Source organism: Gouania willdenowi, chromosome 6 (assembly GCF_900634775.1).
Source record: "Gouania willdenowi chromosome 6, fGouWil2.1, whole genome shotgun sequence".
Lineage (NCBI taxonomy): Eukaryota > Metazoa > Chordata > Actinopteri > Blenniiformes > Gobiesocidae > Gouania > Gouania willdenowi.
Window position 1 is genome coordinate 6,355,108 of NC_041049.1, and position 22,256 is coordinate 6,377,363.

General features: G+C 39.7%; 1 protein-coding gene across 22 annotated transcripts in view; it reads left to right on the plus strand.

Annotated features, from left to right (window-relative positions):
- The window catches only part of celf2 (cugbp, Elav-like family member 2), a 286,166-nt gene that overhangs the window by 74,601 nt on the left and 189,309 nt on the right, over positions 1 to 22,256 (plus strand). Inside the window, exon 1 of one of the 22 annotated variants that reach the window (XM_028451267.1) lies at positions 7,438 to 7,490. The exons of the other annotated variants lie outside the window; for them this stretch is intronic. The gene's annotated coding sequence lies outside the window, so the exon portion shown is untranslated. Of the gene's footprint in view, positions 1 to 7,437; positions 7,491 to 22,256 lie in introns of those variants that run through there. 22 annotated transcript variants of the gene reach the window in all.

Consider the following 22,256-nt stretch of genomic DNA (forward strand, 5'->3'; position numbering starts at 1 on the left):
GGTATTGGTCTTCTAATGGTGAGTTATTGGTGATATAATGCTGAGGTATTGGTCTTCCAATGGTGAGTTATTGGTGATATAATGCTGAGGTATCGGTCTTCCAATGGTGAGTTATTGGTGATATAATGCTGAGGTATTGCTCTTCTGATGGTGAGATATTGGTGACCTTTTGAGTTATTGGATTGGTGAATTACTGTTGACTTACTAGTGAGTGAGCACACAGGAACCTTTTGCCTCAAAACAAGAAGGGCTTGGTGTCATGCCCCAGGGGGTTGGGAATTACCATGATCACCCCGGGGTTGTGCATTTCTCTGAGCAGTCTTCTCCGATTTCCTTCTACCATCCAAAAACATTCATGTGAGTTTAATTGGAGTCTAGGAGTAAATGGATGTGTTGATGTTTGCCTCACTGAAGAAAATCAATTATCTAAATGCTTCCACCTACTGGTGATGTTGCAAATGAACATTCCGCAGAAATAAATACTTTTACAATTGTAATATGGATGGATGAATGGATATGGGACTAAATATTAGCCATTAAATACCAAATGTGGATTCACATCTGGTGTTTAAATGTGAGTATGCAATCCTAAATGAGAGGAAAGGCATCAGTCAGGCTGTAAAGATGCTAGCTAACGGTAAACATCCTGCTTTGTGGGCCAACAGGGTGTGAGATTGTGTGAATGTCAGCCTATTATCCCATCTTAATAGCCCATGATCTTTCATCCATTCTACGAGCTAAGCTTCTTCCTGTTGTTGACCTCTAGGGAAGATTGCGCTCCTGCTGTTGGAGAACAGAGACGTTGATTACACGGCAGCGCCGTTGCTTTGTTCTAAGCGTATGCCCGTCCTTGGCTTTAGTGAGACAGAACGAGGAATAAAAGCAAATGAGAAAGTAGAGGAGTCTTATCGTTTCCCCAAGAGGTCTCGCATCCTTTCATTTCAGATTGTTTCGGCGACCTTTCCGGCACCGCCCAGTTCCGCCCGACCCGCCGCTATATCGCTTGTTTACTATCCCATAATGACATTGTCAAAGGCAACAATACGTCCTGCTTATCGCAAGGTGTCCGCCTTCACAATGGATGAATGGCAGCAGAGGAATGACGACTTGTCATCTCCAAGCCTTTGGAGGTTCTCTCCCTACTTGGTGTGCCAGTAAAAGATAAGATTAATTCTTTATATTGCGAGTTGATTGCGGAGTCTTGTATCTAATACAATTTTTATTGCTCACCCTCCACCAGTTCTTTTCCTTCTTTTTTTTAAATTGCAGAGTCAAGCACTTTTTTCCTTTTCTCTTTGGGGAAAAATCTACATTATTTATCTGTGTTTTTGTGCATCACCTCTTTCCTGGTTTTAGAGGGAAAGTGGAGAGAAGAAGTAAAGAGACAGGCAGGAGAAAAGGCAGATGAGTGTTTTTTTTTCTGAATGGGATGAACGTGAGGGGCATGCAAAGGAGGAATAAGAAAAGGAAGTGAAGGATGGCAGGAAGGAGGCAGTGGGGCAGAGGGAGCAAACTCTCGCTCAGCTCTTGGCTGGAGAGCGGCCTAAGAGAAGCCTGCAGACTTTGGTAATCCCTCTTTTATTAATGTGAAGCCAAGCTCAGCAGAATGCAGGCTCACAGACACAACAGAGCTGCTCACCACTGACTGTCTTTAAGGCCTCCATGGAAAAATGGGGCCAAGTCCCACCTCTTCCATTTGCCAGGCTTGTAAACTGGCCAAACATTTAAAAAGACGCTCAGTCATTTTTTATCTGGTCACAGTCCAGCTCAGGCTTTCTGAACCTACTCACTTTCCACTCGTGTCTTTATTCTTATTATGTGTTTATTTCTGCATCCTGCATCTTTGCCACCACCCTGCCCAGCCCTGCGTGTTCCCACGACAACCTGCCTTACATCACTCAGTGCCCCCCATGTAGCCAATGGGCACTGACCTTTCACTGTCAAAGTGTGTTAAGGAGGGAGAGACAAAGACGGAGAGAGCAGATCGTGCGGCTCCACTTCGGCACAGGCCGCAAACACAAATAGGTCATTAAATTGTAAACACAATTTAAAAAGAGGCTGCTCTGTTACATCAGTGCCAGAGTGTTGGAGCGTGCGCGTTTCCTGTGGATGACAAAAACAACATGGTCACCTTCAGAGGGCAAAACTCACTCAGGAAGGTTTCAAAAACAATGCGTCTCAAATCTAGTTTAGGTGGGTATTATGGTGTGACTGCTGTCACCTTGGGTCCCCTTGCATCCTTTGTCTTTCAATCAGACGATGGAAATGCACAATGCAGATGTGATATTAGACTTTCATACAAAGGGTGGCCAAAGACTGATTCATACTTTATGAAAGGGTCTGACTAATATTAACTGATTTTCTAACTTGTGTTGTTGAAAGCCCCCAAATAAACCAACTAGATAAAGTTAGGGCATAGCCATTTATTTCTGTCAACAAATGCAAGTTTTATGAAGGTTGTTGGTCTTAAGGTCAGGGTTATGGCTTAAAAACTATTTTGGCAAAAGTAAATTTGGCATAAACAGAACGAATAAAAACTTTGTCTTCACACTTCATACTACTCCTCATACTACTATACATACAAGATTTGACAATAAGAGCGATTAAAGTTAAAGGGCAGACTAAGTCATCACATGATATTTATCTATTTTTGCATAAATTCCACTCATTGTTTTAAGTGTGTAGCTTAAGTCTTAGGGAACCCTTGTTCGAGACACAGTTTAGGGTTTAGGAGAGTTTAGGAGAGTCCACTGTTCCACAAATGAAAAAGCATATAAAATTATGGAGAGGTACTTATAATATGAAGAAGGTACACATAATTTGACAGAAATGCAAAGGGGGTGGATGTGACAAAGTTTGGGAACCACTGAACGAGATAAAGTTAGGGCATAGCCATTTATTTCTATCAACGAATGCACATTTTGAGAAGGTCATTGGCCTTAAGGTCAAGGTTTTAGTAAAAGTCAATTTGGCATAAACAGAATGAATGAAGACTTCTTAATACTTAGATAAAAGAATACAGCAGTGAATCTGCTGCTGTTCAGTGCTCTCAGTGCTATGTATGTTGCTGATAGTGGTAGTCAAAACATAGCGGAGCCTCCTCAGGCAGAGGCCTTGGTGTGTGCTATCAGTGTACAATGGTATCTGGCCTGCTTAGGGTTGCTTGACCTGAACCGACCAAGAGAAATTTCTGTAATTACATATTAGGATGATTCCACACATGGTGGAACAACTCTGCACATTTCACTGTTTACTTCAATTACCACTTCGAGGAAATGTTTGACACTGGCATTCACGGAGTTTTTCTGTTAAGCCTGTTTTTAGTCATTCTTCTCAGACAGTTTCTGTTTTTCTCTTCTACAAACCATTCACCCACCAAGCTCTCTGTTGCCCTTGGTTTAATACTTTAGCTATTCCATGACCTGAAGGCAGTTGTTTGGCTTTGATTAGATCGATAAAATGTGACCAGATGCTTCTACACCTGAGGAGACATTTTCATTATATTATACATGGAAATGAAACATGCAGGGGAAACTGATTCAGAGGTTGAACTCACCAGTTTGTGGTCTTCCATGTCTGATATAAATATAGTTCCTGGGTTAAGCAAAGGCCTGAAACACGTCACATAATGTAAACTCTATAAAGAGCAAGCTTACGTTCTGTCATACGACGTGACATTAAATCATCTGCCTTTTCCAGAGCTAAAGGACTCTGTCAAGGTTTTCCTCTAATTTAATGCAATATGTTGATGTATTGATCTTATTCTACCTCCTGGTAATGTAAATATTCAATCTGTGTCTTGTAATCTCGAGAGTAATTACTGGTTAATAAAGATATACTGTATCTGTGATCTTAACTCCTTCTCGCTGACCATTTCCATCGTAATATGAAACATAAAACCAATCTATGGATGGCACTCATTATGAGAATACTGTAAATATTATTATTCTGTTGATTGTCCCAATTATTTTCGTCCAATTTTACCAATCAGTGTACGCCAATGTTTGAAATATTTAGGACAATTAATTGATATACATATTCCCCAAAAAGATTTTTAATACAGGGTTCCGATGCGTGCCTTGGATGGGAATAGCTAACAGCGTTCTTGTTTTCTCTGTAAATTTAGTTTTTCTTGATAATATTACATCTCTATAGGCTGCATTTTTTTTCAATATTCAAATTCTAAACAAGTGTAGACGTGGTTTTTACCAATATTGTGCACTGAGAAACACCAACTATACATCACAGTTAAGAATCTCAAAGGTGAGCTAGAAATGTCACATCCAGAATGGGTCGATACCTTCAAAAGTATTGATTTCATGTATCTGTTTGCTTTGGAGTTATTACTTCAAGACTAAGTATTGATCGCTTCATCTTTAGTTCATGTAACATGAGAGTTCCAATCAAAGAAAAAAACGCCAATTCTCCTTTTGGTAATTCATAAACACACTCCCGTGCTGACATAGAAACAGATGCATGAGCTGTTAGCTGCATAAAAACAAATCATCAGCTATCATTGTAATGAATTAACTGAATGCATCACTCCATTCCTCTGTTGATGCACCTTTTTATGTTCTATGTTATTATGTTCCAAACTGCGAGCTCCATATGACGAGTGGCTGCGGCATCTGTTTCATTTTAAAGAGAATGGGCAGCGATGGTGTCATCAGAGGAATGGGCAGCTCCATCTATCGCTCACCCCTCTGCTCTGCCTCCCCATGTGTGAATTAATATCTGTCATCATCGCGATCCTGGCCCCGAGATTTTGGCAGCGTGACAAAGTGCATTGAGAGGCCAATCCGATTTGAATGGTAAACAACAGAGGTGGAAGCGGGTAATTAAGTTAGAAGTTAGTAAAAGTGACTGTTGCATTTTAATGCGGATGCAACCGCGTAAACTGGATAATTCAGGATTTTCGCTCGCTGTTGTTTTTCAGCGATCTGCAGGTGTTTGGTGAAGACGGACGGTTTGGCCCCGTATGCCAAACATTCTAATGAAGCTCACGTACGATCCATAACTCTAACTATCCCCCACCTGCCACACACACACACACACACATAGGCATAATACCCACTCACGTGCACAATATGCACTAATGAAGCTGTTCTCTGTTTTTCGTCCCTGGCTCAGTGATACATGCATAAATCATAATAAACAGAGGGATGAATTTTTAATCAGTAGCTCTCTGCTTGGGTCTTCAGCCTCAGCCTCCTATGGGGAGCAGAGTCTGTGATGTGCCAGCTATTGGGTTGCCAGATTTGACAGTGTTCTCCTTTGCGAGGGCTACTCACCGAGACAGGGACGGGTGAAAAACTGAGTGTGCACCTGGAATGGCGACTGGATTCCAGAGGTGTTTGGGACACTTGGAACGCTACGCAGAGATCAAGGCTGGTGTCCAGTTAAAAGCAACAAGAGCACTCAGCACAAACCTCCACCAAGCGCCAAATCTCCTCTTTGCCAGATATTGGCAGTTATCTGGATCAGTTGATCTTGATCATGGTACCAGGATCATTCATACTTTAAAGGTTTAGAAGAAACTTTTGTACCGTTTTACTTGATGTTTTTTACATAAGGCTGACATTATGCTGTCATTAGCATGAATAAGGTGTCCTTAAGGCTGTCATTAAGTTGCTCACTAAATTATGACATCTTTGGCGCTATGTTGGCATTTTTTGGGTTAGGTGGAGGGATCTAATGGTTTTAGGTAGGGTTGGGGGTTAGGGTTAAGATTAGGATTAGGTAGGGTTAGCATTCAGGTTAGGGGTTAGGGTAACGAAGCGTTAGGTAACGCGAATGACGCTTAATGACAGCCGTAATGACACCTCATTCATGCGTTTTTTTGTTTTTTTTGTTTAGTTTTTGAAGTAATTGTGTGCATTTTTGTTTTGTGTTTTTCTGTTATTTTTGGAGAAACTTGTAGAAGTCTTGTGCATTTTTGGAGGAAGTTTGTGTATTTTTGTTGCCTGTGCAATTTCTGTGATTCTGAAGGTTTTTGGAGTCACTTTGTCTATGTTTGATGTTTTTGATAGTGTTTTTTAGCCACATGTATGGGTACCCCTTTTTTTTGGGGGGGGGAATTGCGATAAAATGCTGGATTTCGCTAATCCGGATCTCATTCAAAATGTTATGGAATCTTCTACATTGTAAGGGTGTAACTAAAAATCGATTTGGTGATATATCATAATATTTCACTGCGCAATTATTATTATTATTATATGGATCCAAAAAATTTAGAAATCTATTTTTTAAATCACGTTATTTAACAAAAACAAAAAAAAAAACATTTAATTGCGCTAACATATGCATAGCACGTAAACTACCTCACTCCTCAATGCATTTCATATGATTTTGTACTGGTGAAAGATGAAATATGTAACTATTGATATTGCGATATATCGCAATGTATATCGTATTGTATCGTCAGACTCATGGCAATGCACACCTCTAGTCGTAAGGTTTATCTTTGGTTAAAATGTTGTCAAAAAATGTGAAGTACTTTTGATTTAATCCTGATAACAGACAAATGAATGAATAAGTGCCAGTAAAAATATTTCAAATAGATAACAGTGTTTAATTGAAGGTGACAGCTAACACTTTTGAAACACTTGTAGTCGTGTCTCAGACTGAGGATGGAGGAGTGAGGGCTGCGTGTGTGAAAACTGTGATTCATGCAGCGTTTGAAAGCTACAGTGAAAATGAGAGGAATAGGTCCTCTTTAATGTTACACTGCCCGAGTTGTGCAGTAGCTTCAGCTGAAAGGTCACTCAAAATATCACATCTCTCCGGTGCCTCATGGATTCTTCACATTTTAAGCGTGATTCAAATGAGCCACAATAGGACAGGAAGCCCACAGCGAGTAGAAAAACTGGAGCAAAAATGCGGCTGTGATGCGTTTTATCAGCTTTTTTTAGTCTCATTTCCATTTGTGTGCAATGAGGGCACAGTTGACCTGATGTTAAACTTTCTATGTGACAGCACATCTTCTTCTTCTCTTCCCTGGGATGTGCATGACTTGTTTCCCTCATAAAAAGTGCATGGAGAAACCAGTGAGGATGGGGTCATGGCTGGCTCACATGGTGGTGGTGGTGGTGCTGGTTGGACCGGGAGCTGTCACAGGGGATTACTGCAGCAGGGCGAGCCAGCGGGGTCTCCACTGCTCTGCTGCTCTGGGGAGGGTTGAGGTGGGGTGGTGGTGGTGTTGGTGGGGGGGCGGTGTTGAGGTGAAGGCAGGCAGAGAGAGCGTGACTTGTTTCTGTGCGAGAGAGAGAGAGAAAAAAAAAAGGAACAACGACATAGAGGCAGTGGAAGGAAGAACAAAGAAGGCAGAAAAAGAGGAAGAAGAAAAGGAAATAGAGCTTTTTCAGCCTCGTTCATTGGGTTGCCATGTTGGAGCTGTTGTCCGAGTCGGGCTCGGTGGGGAGTGTGTGTGTGGATGTGGCGTGCTGTCCCTCTCCTGCAGGATCTGTGAGAGCTGATGACCTGCTGTTCAGGTACCACCCACACACACACACACACACACACACACGGAGACAGAGAGAGAGACCAGTTTTCTGACCTAGCTGTTTATTCAGTGATTTTCTTTCAGTTTTGACTAAAATGCAACCTATTTGTAGTCAAAATGTAGTCATCGGGACTTTTTCAGTTATAGTCACTAAATCTGTTACAGATAAAGTCGACTACAATTCACAGAATAAGAGTTTATGCATTCTTTAAAGATTGAATAACCATTGATCAACCTGATATTAGATGGTATTCATGTGATCAATGCGTAAAACCACATGATCACATGAGTTCTGATTACATTGCGTCCCATGTGACAAAGTTTTAGTTTCTATTAGCTGTTAGTTTTTATTAGTTATATCAATATGTTTTGATATGGTTTTCATTCACATGTTTTTTAATTGTTGAGTCTCGTTATTGTCACCTAAAAAATGTAGTCTACAAAAACAATGACAGTAGTAGTTCCATAGTGTGGCGTTAGTGCAGACGTGCAGCTTTTATAACAGTGAGGCGACAAAAATGTGATTGTCTGATGTTTAATACAGGAAATATCAAAGGGTTTGTGTATTTTTGTTATTGTTCTGTGTTTTTTAGATTCATTTTTGGAATTTTTGTTGTAATTTTATATATTGTTTTTGCTCATTTTGTGTATTTTTGTTGTCATTTTGTCTATTGCTGTTGTTTTTTAGTGTCATTTTGTGTGTTTTGGTTGTAATTTTGTTTAGTCTGCACATTTTGTGTATTTTTGTGTTTTAGGAGTAATTTTGTCGTGCTATATGTGTTTTTGGACACTGTGTTTTTTAGTTTTCATTTTGTCTGATGTTTTTCTGTAAACTTGTAGTCGTCTTTTGGAGAAAAAAATGTTTATTTTCTTGTCTCTTTGTCCAATTTATGTAAATTTGTTTGCTTTTTGAGTCACTTTGTGTATGTTTGCTGTTGTTTTGTGTGTTTTTAGGGTCATTTTGTTCAGTTACTTTAAGGGCCGCACAAAATTAGACCAAGGGCTGTATGTGGCCCCTGGGCCGCCAGTTGCCCCATGTCTGCATTACTGCTTTGGCGTCAACAAGCACGGCTCGTCCCTTTATTTGGAGCACTTACACCCAAAACGTTGCCACTTTCTTTTGCATGTGTTTGCACACTGGAGCGTACGCCTCTCCATTCTTTATCCCACTTTTCTTTTCATTCAATTGTGGAACGATGAGGAGACAGAAACACGCTGAGGCTTCCTCTCTGCTCTTAAATTACATTTCTGGCTGTTTGGTGTCACTCACATTTGACTCTATTCACATTCCTGTTGTTATTATTTATACACTCTATTCAACGTACAATTGTTGCATTTGCCTCCGGGCGGATTTACATTTTTCTTATTATTCCGCCCACTTCTGCATGAATATGAATGATTTGTGAGTCTCTCACCCTTTTTCTTGGTGTGAACTCTTATAGCGTCTGTTTTGATTATTCGACTTTTAGCAATAAAATGAGAATATACTTAAGTTTGTGTGGGGAATATTGTGAACCTTACAATAACTTAACATGACCCTTACAGCTGAGAGAATATTTTCTGCAGCTAATGATATAAAAGAAATGAATAGTTCACCGCGTTGCTTGGATGGTATCCCTGGTAGGCTGGTGTTGGGTTTCTGCACAAACTACTTTATTAGAAAATGATTCACCGATTAATTCGAATGAAAACTTTATTACTCTGCTATGGTATAAGTCTCAAAGATTAAAGTACTGCTTCAACAAAATGTAATTGCCAAAAGAGAGACAACGGAGTTGCTGAAAGCAGTACAAAGTCCGTGTCTCGGCTTTTATTTTGAAAAGTAGAATTAGCCCAGGTTCCTATAATCTCTGCTCGTCTGTCGCTCAAAAAACAAAAGATTGTGAAAAGCTGCAACAATGAGGTTGATTTGTTTTACACCCAATCTACATATTTCTCTGATGTTTGCAGGTAGTAATTTATTGCACCGTAATTCACTGACAAAATCTGTGAATGCTTCATTGGCTGACAAATGGAACGGCTTTTGAGCTACGCAACTCATTTGCAGTTTCCTGTAGAAATATGAAATATGACTTTCCTGCATTAAGCTGTTTCTCCAAGCGGAGGAGGGAAAACTTGGCGAGGAATTTCCTGAGAATTTGCTGGTGAAAATGAACACGTCCAGTTTACCGGAAAACCCTGAATATTGGTCAGTAACTGGTTGTTGGTTTTTCTATGCTGGCTCTTATTTAGGAGAAGAGTGGTCACCAACATACTGGCCGTGGGCACCAGGTAGCCCGCATGGACAGAGAAAGTGATAATGACAGAGAAAACATGAATTATTGTGTAAATTATCAAATTTTAGCTAGCCAGACATCTAAGTTTACTAAACTGGAAAAATGAAATCCCTCCTACTCATCAAAACATTCTCATAGATGTAATGCAATATTTACAATTGGAAAAAATTCTATATTACAAATATAACAAATGTTTTACTCAATTTGTAAATTTGGACGGACCTCTTAATACTTAATTTGACCCAGTTCTTTTCTTTTCCGTTTTGGTTTTCTTTTCTGTTTACATTCAAAGTATACACATAAGTGATTTGTATAAAACCGTTGGAAAAAGGTAATAAAAATAATTTAGGGAAAAAAATGAAAAAACTCAAAATGTTTTCAAAATCCTACAATTTTTCTCAAATTATTCAACAAAATCTCCCCAAATTAAATAAAAATTGGTCAAAAAATCAATCAATCAAAGCACATTTAAGTGTCTGTCACTTATTGCTTAGATATTGTCGATACCTTCTATATTTTATGTCTAATTTATAACTGGAAATGCAAACTTGAGCACATTAATGTTGAAATTGTTTGCTTTCCCGCCTAAAACCTACGGCCTATGTGTGATCAAACTGGTCCGTATTTGGCCCTTGAACTAAAATGAGTTTGACACCCCTGATCTAAAATCTGATGTACGTGCCAGGCTTCAAACCCACACAGATAAATACAGACGACGGATGTCGTCTGTATTTATCTGTGTAGAATTACATACCGCTGCACTTTATAAGTTTTGGTATTAAATTAACCATCTTTCAATGTTTATTTTCACTAAAACATTGTGACAAATGCTTTTGGTATATGAGTTGTGTTTTTTGTAAAATATTACATAATGGTTAAATTGTACAAATATGTTGCATGTGGCTCGTAAAATAGGAACATCATGATTTCTTGTGGAACGTAATGAAAATGAAACAATTGTATAAATCAGGAGAAAAACAAAGTGTTGCACGTTGAAATTTATAGTGAAAACATGAAGATTTAGCTCTTTGGACTATTCAGCTTTAAAGTAGCTCACAGTTTCAAAAAGGTTGGTGACCCCTGCTTAATCCTGTATTTTGTTTTTTTTTCTTCCATCTTCAATTTCAAGTCTATTTCTATTAAATCTGTATTCCTGGCTACCCGTGCTAAAATAGTCTAAGTTAAGTTTTCTAGTTTTCTAAGACATGCCGAGTCACTCTAAAAGCAACATGCTAGCTACTAGCTAACGACCTATTCGTTACTCACTATGCCTCTCTATTCTTAATTATCTCAATCCAACCTACTCGCCACAGATTGCAGTCGACAGGTGCTAGTTTTTATAGGAGGGGCGGGGCCAAAAGCGGTCTCCGTCTCAGCCAGTCGGAAAATTCAATTGTAATAGAGGGCAGTCGCACTAACTAAATACGTGAGTTAGACAAAAATCAATCAATAACTTTGCTTCATACCAAAATAATTTATTTTTTCGGCACAAAAAAGGTGTTTTTTTGGGGGGTTTGGTCACACTTTATGTAAATAAACCAATTTTCTCCCAACCATAAGATTTCACAAGAACTTAAAATTCAGACATTTTTAAAGTATGTAACTTGATCAATGTCTTTAAAGTCTTTAAAGTTTTTTTTACAAACAACACAACAACAAAGATTAAAGTTAACAGATAAAACTCCACTGAGTGAACAGATCAAGATCACTTTCCAAGTCACTTTGACTGGCAGTAAAAACAGTTTTTTTTTGCTCCGACATGACTTTTTTTAAAGTCTTGGAATAAAAAACCTCCAGTGGCCTCTCTTCACTATCTTGGCTTTGCTTCGGCAGCTGTGAGTTTTAATCATGTATTACAAACTGGAGGGAGCAGCGATAGGAGGTTGGGGGATGTTTGACAGGAAAAAGATGCTTTTGAACGTCTCCAGAGTTTCTGTTACAGACCTAAAGTTTGTGTACCTCGCTACTATTGATTTCACCACTTCATTTTAAAGCAGTTAGTTGTGAGGGCTGCGTTTAAGATGGTGTGCAGCACTGTTCATTTTCATAGATGAAATGTCTCGTCATAGTTTTCATCGACTACATTTTTTTAAGTGACGATAACTCGACTATGACTAATTTAAGAAAATGCATGTGGACGAAAACTATATCAAAATATATTGATATTTTGGTCAACTAATACAAACTAAACTATAATTTTGTCACATGGGACGAAATCCAACAAGAACTCATGTTATCAAGTGTTCTTACGCATTGATCCCTGGTAATTTAATCTTTAATATATACATAAACTCTTATGCCATATTTTTTAGTCTATGACAAAAACCTGAATCACACTGAGGCTAAATATCTCTGTTGATTCTCCACCTTTGAAAGTTCTGAAAACATTTTAAGTGAGAATGTGACCAAGTAGAATATCAACATGTGTTCATTTGATTCATAAAACTTGCAGAAACACATTTCATGCCAACATTTCTGAGATTTTCGGAGACCCCGCCTTTGAGCTACTGACTAAACTTCTGGTTAACTTCAAAACAAGAGCCTTATTTACAAAAAGCGTTAAAAAAAAAAAAACCAATGGAACACAAGAAGACATGCTTTTGTTTTGAAACGGGGATGTTGGATTTTTATCTTAAAGCCGGTCCGAGGACGATTTTACGTTCCGCTCGCACTGGTGTGCAGTGTTTGAGATTGTCATTCATAGTGTAAAAGAATCTCTGTGCATTTCTAATGGAACTTTAATTAAATCATTTCCACATTTTATATTTTACCTTTTTTTTTTGGATTTATTACCGTCCAACCTTTCACTTTTCCTAATCTTCTCCCCGTCCTCTGGCTGTACAGGCAGTTAAACCAAGCGTCCCCTCCCACTAACCCTAAATGTGCCTATCTAATGGTGTGGAGGATATTAGTCTTCTATTAGAGATATGACTGTTGGTTTAGAGTCGCTGACTCTGACTCCCATTTCCCCAGATGGGCCGGAGCAATGGGCGTTAAAACGCTCCCTCCATTCGCCTCAAATCTGCTAAACCAGCCGTCCACGCCCTCGTCTTCAAACCATTTAATGTGCCCGCCGCCTTTTCAATCAAACGGTGTCAGGCGAGGCTGCCCTCGACACCACTTTAATACAATGCATGGACACACACACGTACAGGAAGTAGTTGCACACTTACCGCCCACGCCCAGATCAATACCCGCAATCAGACAGGTGACAATGGTGCACGGTATTATCAACGTTTGATTCACACACCCAGCGTTGTCAGTTGTACAATCAAGAGTTGTTGGGGGGGGGGGGGGGGGGGGGGGGGGTGATAAATGAAGGGAGGGGCAAGAGCTCGGACACTCGCAGGTACATGAAATGTGTGAATATGTGCGTGAAATGAATTGAAATGGGTGTGAAAGTGCATCTTTTTGCAGGCGGTGACTCTTTATGGGTGCGTGCGTGTGTGTTTGTGTGTTCCCCTTTTTGTGTGTGCGCGCGGGCGTGTGTGTGTGTGTGCGCTGGTTGTTATCAGAATGACACCATCCCACTCGCTCTCTCCCTCTCCTGCAGCCCCAGAGGATCAGTGGAGCTGCACCAGTTTCAAATGAAAATAAATGAGAGGCAGTGACCGCTACTGCCTGGGTCCCACTTTAATGAGGGAAAAGAGCAGAGCGGGAGGGAGGGAGGGAGGGAGGGAGGTAGAGGGGGTGGAGGTGCAGGAAGAATGGAGGGGGGGGGGGGGGGGAGAAATTGGAAAGTGAGGGAGAGCTTGGTCTGAGTTGGCACCGATGAGGCAAGGATGGACGGATGAAGGGGAGCGGGGGGAGAGTGGTGATGAAGGTGATGAATGGACGGCCTCTCTCTGTCACAATACGACGGCCAATTACAGTTGAAGCACGCTCTGGTGCGCCGCAGGTGGAGCGGACGCTTAGGAGTGGCCGGAGAATATCCCTCCACACAAATACACAAATGGCCTGTACAGTGCTGACTTTAAGGGTTTTTACTGCCAGAATAAAGCAGTAAAAACTGTGTTTTAACATCTAGACTCAAAATGAAACTAAAGCCATTTCCCTTCAAAGATTGCATCACCCATGAGGGATCAAATCCTCTGCCACTGTATTTCTATAAGAAGAGCATCACATATAGGATAACTTTACCTTCAACGCATGTGAGGCTGTTCCGATCCAACTTTCTCACCTCTGATACAATACTGTCGTGTGTGTGTGTGTGTGTGTGTGTGTGCGCGCGCGCGTCCATCCGTCCGTCCGTCCGTGTGTGCGTGCGCGTGCGTGTGTGTGTGAGACCCACGTGGAACCAGTCATGCAGCCATTGATGTGTCAGGGTCAGTTAACAGGTCAGGAGGAATTGACTCGACAATGTTGTACTTGATTACGAGGTCTGTTAAAGTGTTGAAATGTGCGTGTGTTGGGTTGGCATCTAGATCTTTGGCCAGCTTTGCTCTTTTAAAGGTCCCATATAATACAAATTTGACTTTTCAAAAGTTTTCTAACAGTAATATGTAGAGTATCTCAATAGCCTTATTATAAGGCTCTAAAAGTGAAAACATATAATTCTTCTATCCCTTTTTTCGCTCCACGTTTTGTAAAATATTTGCTCAGACGAACAAGTTTGAGTTTGCTTTGTTTATGACATCATAAGAGGAATAACTACTGCCCCTCCCTCTGCCTCTGCAGAGAGGTGAGTTTCACACTCACTCTTTACTTAGCGAGTAAACTGACATGGTGAAAACAGAAACTAGAAATATGAAATAGAACATAGACTATATTTTTTCTTTTCTGGTTGTGTATCAACACTTAATGACTCAAGCACAAACGTGGAAGACATCTAATTAGCATAAAAAGCTGTTGACTGTCAAAAAGTCAGTGTAGTGTTAGCATAGGAGCTAATACAGCTCAGTTACTGCTGCTAACGTTGTGTCCATTAACCCACAAGAGCAAATAATATCATGAAATGTTAAACATAATGTATGAACGCTCCTCTGTAAGAGCGGGACATTAAGTGGGCATGGCCAGACACAGCTCATTTGCATACCAGGAAGTAGAATTTCTGAACCGTGTTTAATGCCCTGAAAACAACAATCAACGACACGACTGAATACATTCTACGGTTGTGGTTGTAATCATACTTTAACCCTCCTACTTTCCTCAATTATTAACACATTTTACCCCTGGGGTCAATCTGACCCCTAGGATATTTGCCTCCAGAAAATTATTGTCAGAAAAGGATTGACCAAGTTTTTGTGTCATTGTAACTTTGACCTGTTCTCTAGCGCCACCATCAGGCCAATCTTTTAAAATCAGAATTAATTTAGCTTGAGTAGTTTTCATCCAAATCTTCTCAAATGACACCATTAATGACCAACAAGATTATGAACCCTATTGGTCGTAGTGATGATATGACCTTTGACCTTTCCTGCATCGCCACCATCAGGTCAAACATTCAGTTTTAGAGTTGGTGTATCTTGAAAATCTTTCATTCAATTTTTTTGTAATTTGGGGTGCACATGTTGTCTTTCCATTTTTGGAAGGGATTGGACAAAACTGTGTCCAAGCATTGGACACATCAAAGTGATCAGCAGACGCCTCTGAGGAAGACTGGCAGTTGACAGTCGAAATATGTCAAAAGATCAAAGTACCGGTAAACTTCCTGAAAAAAGTTGTCTGATTAAATGAAAGCATAACATATTAGAGGTACTGTTAGTTTGTGATGAATTTGTCCAAAACATAGCATAAAAGGAACTGGGGAAATTTTTCCGAGTATCCCCTGAAATGTGCTCCTGAAATAGAGTTAAAACTACAGAATATAACCTGCATTCTCAGCAGTTACTGAGAGTCAAAGGAAAAGTCTTGTAACCCTAGCCGTGGTGGGAGTGCGTTTGCTTTCTGCTTGTGTGCAAAACAGGTCAGCGAGCATTTAGAAAGTGAAAGCCCACAGGTAGGGCTGCCATTTTTCTGCAAACGGGGACACGTTGTCCTGAGAGGACTTAGACGGTGTTGATCTGACAGGAGGAGAGAGAAGGAGCGGAGACCATGTGAACGCGCTGCGTCCTACATAGATGTCACGACTGTGTCTTCTTTGTTTTTTCCACTTCATTATTCCACACTGATGTGAATGGAAAACGTCTTTAAGACTCAAGGCCAAACTGGGCTCCTCCCCCTCACCCATTCATTTAACACTCCTTCACAGGGCGTAGACGTCCACGGATCCAAGTCTGCGTTTTTTCTCTCCCTTTGAGCGACGACGATGAACGCTGGCAGTCGGGCTCTGTCTGGTTCGGGCTCCTCACATGTCCACTTAGGCTCAAACACAGCCGCTTGCTCTCCTGAATTATTCATGACCCGCTGATTAAATATTCACGTGTGAAAAGACGGGCCCATCAGCTTCCCACAATCCCCTCCTCGGGGTGAGCTGCAGAAACACAGGACTTGTAGTTGCTTTACAACCAAGTGCTGGGCCACAGATTCCTGTCCTTATCTCTTTGTTTCTTTCCTTTATCTCACACAGGCAATGTTTCCCTTCTTCTTCCTCCTCCCTACACCCCATGACTTCTCTCTAAATGATCGATTTGTATTGTTCGGACAACTGAGTCCACCCAGCCTGAGGTGAGAGAAAGATGAGAGAGATAGAAATAACTAGAAGGAAAGAAGAGAGGCCAAAAAAATGAATAAAATCGTGTTGCAGGAGGACACGGTGCCTTTGGGGGAAGAGATGGACAGACAGGGGAGGTGATGGGTGAGGATGAGAAAAGAAAGGGAACAACAGCAGCGCACGCAGGGTGAGACGAGGAAGTAACACCGTGAATGAAATGTTTACTTGAACCGACCGAAGCCCTGAGAAGGACACAGTGTGTGGGTGGCATTCAGGGAAGTGAGAAAATCAGGCGTTTCCTCTTTTTCACTTTTCTTTCTTCGAAAACAGTTCTTAGAAACTGACCAACATACTTCTTCAATGAGCTTAGTTTTTTTTAATGTTGGTTTGTGTATTTTTCAGATATTTCACCAATAATCGGTGTGATTTTGTGTGTTTTCACTGTCATTTTGTTGTCATCTTTTGTGTTTTGGAAAAAAAAAAATTGTATTCCATTGTTCATTTTGTGTATTTTTTCAGTTATTTAACACATTATTGTTTTCATTTTGTGTGCTTTTGGTTTTGTCTTGTGTGTTTTTGGAATAATTTTTTGTATTTTGTTTATTTTTGTTGCTGTTTTGTGTATTTTTGTGGTCATTCTTTGTGTTTTTGTTGTCATTTTGTGTATTTGGTGTCATTTGGGATTTTTTTTCCCATCAATTTGTGTATTTATGTTGTTGTTTTGTGTATTTTCTTTGTAATTTTGATGTTTTTTTGTGTGCTTTGGTTGTTGTTTTGTGTGTTTTTGGAATACATTTAGTGTATTTTGTTGTCATTTTGTGCATTTCTGTTATCATTTTGTGTATTTGGTGTAATTTAGGAGTTTGTTTTTTGTAGTTCTTTTTGATTTTGATGTTATTTTGTGTTTTTGTTGTTTTGTGTTTTTTGTATTTTTGCTTTTCATCTTGTATACTTTTGTTATTATTTTTGGCTGGTTTTGTGCATTTTTGTTGTGGTTTTATTTGTTTTTGGAGTCATTCTGTTTATTTTTGTCATCTTTAGTGTCTTTTTGTTGTGGTTTTGTGTTTTTTATGTGTTTTTGGAGTCATTTTGTATATTTTTTTTGCTATCTTTGGTGTCTTTTCATTGTCCTTTAGTGTGTTTTCAGACTCTGTAACAGTAGTAGCATTATTCTTCATTCTCGGCTAATTTTGCGTTTGTTTTTGATGGGGTTAAACAAAAAGTGAGCATCTTTGCCTAAGGACCGTTGTGGTTCTGTGTGGGTCCTTTATGGGTAAAAGCGTGACTGAAGGTGTTTAGGTGTTTCTCAGCAGGGAGGAAGTGAAAGAGCACTTAACATTTCATGAAGTTCTTTCAGTAAATCCTGGCAAAGAATCAAGACTGGAAGGTTTTGAGGTGACTGAGCAGATGTATCAGTCATGTTCCCGCCACCTGCCAAACACTGCCGAGAACTGAAAGATAGAATTAATTATTTAGTCTGTGAGAATATAGTTAGATCCTGACTGTCATGTTTGATTACTGCACTGTACTTCAGCCATCAGCTTCCAGCACATATTACCATGAGAACTGAAGGATTTTGGCATTTTTTCCTCAACCAAAACAGCCCCTTTGATTAGAGAGTCACTTACTTGTACTTGTCATGCTAACATCAATCACATTTCATGTATTTCTGATAAACCAAAGACTCACTTATTCATTTAAAAACCAACAACAACTTAAACGTCCTTTTATGAACCATTACACTCCTTGAAAAACAATCGATGGAGCAAGCTTCTCTCCGACTTTTATTCTTTCCCTCAATTTCTGTTTTTGTTGAGCTTTTATCAAAATTTTTGCTAACTGCTATTTTATTTATTACCACAGACAACACAAAGTCTGCAGGAGATCACTCTGTGTGACGCTGGCAAACAGAGAAGTGACCAGACATCCCCCTAGAAGAGACAGAGGGGATATTATAGTGATTCCGAGGAGGATAATTTCCCTCGAGATCCAAAATAATTTTGTTTCTTCACCAACTATCGCATCCCGAGTAGAGGTTATTATTTGCCACCACCCGACAAATGATTCCTAACTAAACCTCTAGTATTACACACTTTCTGCTCAAATTCACAGGTTTTCGTCTTCTGGGTTTTATAAGTTAACAATTAAAGTCAAGTCTGTGCTTATAATTGACAAATGTGTCCTCAAAGAGTAACTAAACCACCGACTGTGGAAGTTGTCCCACTTAAAAAGATGAGAGAGGTCTGTCATTTTCATTTTCATCATAGGTACACTCCAACTGTGAGGGACAGAATGTGGTAATAAAAAATAAAAAAAATCTGGGAAATCGTATTGTATGATTTTTAATGAATTTATTTGTAAATTCTTGTGTAAAATAAGTATTTGGTTAGCTACAAACAAGCAATAATTGTGGTTCTCACAGACCTGCTACTTCTTCTTTAAGAGGCTCCTCTGTCCTCCAGTCGTTACCTGTAATAATGGCACGTGTTTGAACTCGTTATCTGTATAAAAGACCTGTTCACACCTTCAAACAGTCAGACTCCAACCTCCTCCACGGCCAAGACCAGAGAGCTGTCTAAGGACACCAGGGAAATTGTACACCTGCACAAGACTGGGTATAAAGTAGAGTTGTTGAGTCAAAGTTTTTAAATTTGGTGTATTTTGTTGTAAAAATCCAAGAGTGACTGCCCTCTACGGGTTGAAACCTGGCTGTTACAGTTGATTTTTGATTTTGGTGGCTTCTTTAATCACCGTTGGCCCCACCCCCACTTATAAAAACTAGTACCCGTGTACCCTGCATTCTGCAGCGAGTAGAGTGACAGCTTTCAGCGTGTTTGCCTCTGTGAATCTGCTGCTGTTCAGTGTTCTCAGGGTTATGTATGACGCTGATAGTGGTAGTCAAAACATGGCTGAGCCTCATCAGGCAGAGACCTTGGTGTGCGCTATCAGTGTACAATGGTATCTGGACTGCTTAGCTTGCGAATAGAGAGGTAGAGTAATTATTGAGTAGCTAGTAGCCAGCAGGTTGCTGTTAGAGTGACTGGGCGTGTCTTAACTGCTCCAGAAGCCCCGCCCGTAATCTAGCCATTTTTTTTTTTTTATTTTCCAGCCTAAAAATTCTTCCAGCCTGTCCAGTTTTTCTCGTATGTTTAAAACTTTATTTATTGCAAAGTAGTAGGGGTCTCCATTTGTCATTTGTGTAATGTTATGAAGCAGTTTGTCATGTTTCCATGTCAGAATAAAAGCCCATTAAGGAAACTAATTGAAAGTATTCAATCAGAGGTTACATTTTTTGTAAAGGAAATGCGATCTTAAGTTTCTTTAGTTCCAATTTTGAGTGTATATTTATTAGCTATGTAATTTTTGTTAAAACAACTTTTAAAATAAGCGTGCTAGTGTCTGGTGACATAACCCTTTTATTTCTGGAAAAATCATCATTTAACAGTCAAGTGCAGAGCTTGAAGTCCATATGAAATATCATCCCATGCCCCATTGCTAAATGTAAAGTTGTGCTCATTCCTTGAAGTTGGAAGCTTTATTCATACAGCAAAACAAATGCATGCCCGTGAATGTGCCTAAATACACGCTGACAAACGCACGCATTAGCAAAACTCAATAATGAACAGCAGCACAAATTACACTGAAAACATTGTCCCGCTTTGTCGCCTTCACACGTGCACACTGAAAATTGACTGTTCATGTTTTATTAATGTTTCCGTGTTATTGTTTGGCAAGCAGACGGCAGAGGTTTGTTCAGAATTCAAAGGAAAGGATGGGATAGGATGACTGTTTGTTTTTCTATTTATTACTTAAAGCTGCTGGAGATGTTTTTTTATCAGATAAAGACATAGTGTAGGCCTCATAAACAGATAAATCAAAGATTATTTGCTCAAAAAAAAAATGTAAAAGGTTGACATTTCCACTTACAGGTTTTTTTTTCACTTCAATGTAAACACTCAGTTATTGACATAGTCGGAATAGTTTAACGCATTGCGTTTTTGGATGTGGAGTCCAGTAGACGGAGGCATAGAAGGGTTTTTACTTCATTCTTATTGTAATTTCTTGTGTTTCTTTGCCAAACAAGGAGGACTTTGTTCTCAGTATTCCTAGTTAAATTTCATCTGGATTGGTGTAAGCCCCAAAATAAACATCTGCTGTTGTTTTGCTTGAACTTTCAGTGAAAAAAAACAGAAATGTGTTGAAAGTCACTTTGACAGAGTCTTTGTTACAGTAAGAATGAAGGAAAAACACTTTTGTGCGTCCATCTATAAGACCCACAATGCAATGCACGAAACTTTTCCGACCACGTCAACAATCTAAACACTTGGTTAATCGACATTGTTAAGAAAAGTTTGGCTCATTGCATTGTGGGATGTGGAGTTCCATAGTCGGATGCATAGCAGCTTTTTACGTCATTCTTATCGTGATTAGTCAGTGAAAACACCAGAAATGTGTTGGGAAACACTTAAAGGTAAAAACACTTCTATAGGACTCCACATCCCACAATGCAATGCGGAACACTTCTCCTGTTTCTGGCAGGCTGTATGTAGGAATGCATAATGCTGCCCCCTACAGTCCGTTGTTCACTTAGCTAGCACATTTAAATTCTTAAATAGAGACCAGTGGAGAGTAGGAACTTAATTATGGTTCTATTAATGGATCTCGAGTTGCCAAATCCAGAGAAAATAGATGCAACAGAGGATTTTTCTAACACCAAATCCATGAGCTTGCTAAACGCACCCTCCCGTTCGGAAGCATAGTCTTTGCAGAATAAAAGCTCATGTTTCACAGTTTCTGGCTGTCTACATTGACACCTGGATGTTTATTATAACATTTAGACAAGCAGCAGCTAGCCCACAATGCCCCAGCCTGAGTCGTGATGGTTACTCGGTCTTTGCGATTAGACGGTATACAGAGCCTATTATTCTTAATTGAGGGCTGACTTCTAAAATAATGTCTTCCTCTTGTCTTCTCTTCCCATTCACGTTGCCATATTTGATCAAGCTTTTGTTTTTTCTTTTTACAAAAATGCTAAAGCCCTCAAATTTACCTAGCGGGATCTTAGTGTCGATTGCAGCTTTAAGCAGAGCACTTTTTGATCATTTATCAGCCATTGCGTTTCCTAAAATGCCTCTATGCCCAGGGATCCAAATAAAATATACTTTTAACCCAGCCAGTTCTATGCGATGTAGGCAACTACTTCTATCTAACACTAGGTCAGGACGGGCACCTTTTGAGAATTCTTTTGTTATTTCCTGCGAATGCGCCACACTTTTCCTGACAATGTCAATAAGAGAGTGTTTACAGTGGAGATCAAAACCAACTTTTGTGTGGCAATTTCAACCTTTTGCATCCTTTTTCAAGCAAATGATCTTTGATTAATTGATTTATGACGCCTCCACTGTGTCTTTATCTTAATAAAAATATATATATCTCGTCTCCAGAAGCTCATCACGATTTGTGGCTAAATAGCTGAATGTTATGCAGCATGCACCACAATGTGAGTGGCACACTTTAAATGCTTTTGAGAGGGTGTATTTAGTATATTTGGTATCAGACGAGCTGGTGCACCAAAGCTATTTAGTGCTAACAGGGCTATTGTGTAAAAGCATTGTAGTGAAATCTTTCCTCAGTGTGTGATTCAGTCTGATTTGGGGTTAAAAACTGTTGCCCAAAAAAGAAAAACACTGTGCGCACCGATTCGTGTTTAAACATAAAAGGCAAAAAGAACAACACAGAGGCTTTTATAATGAGTCGTAACAACACTTGTTCTGACAAAGGTCAAACATGGCCAAACACGCTCTGCCATCCCCATCATGGGATGTTATAAAAGACCCGAGGTGCTCAGTGGGATCATCCTCTCCCATCCATATATACTCTGACCTCG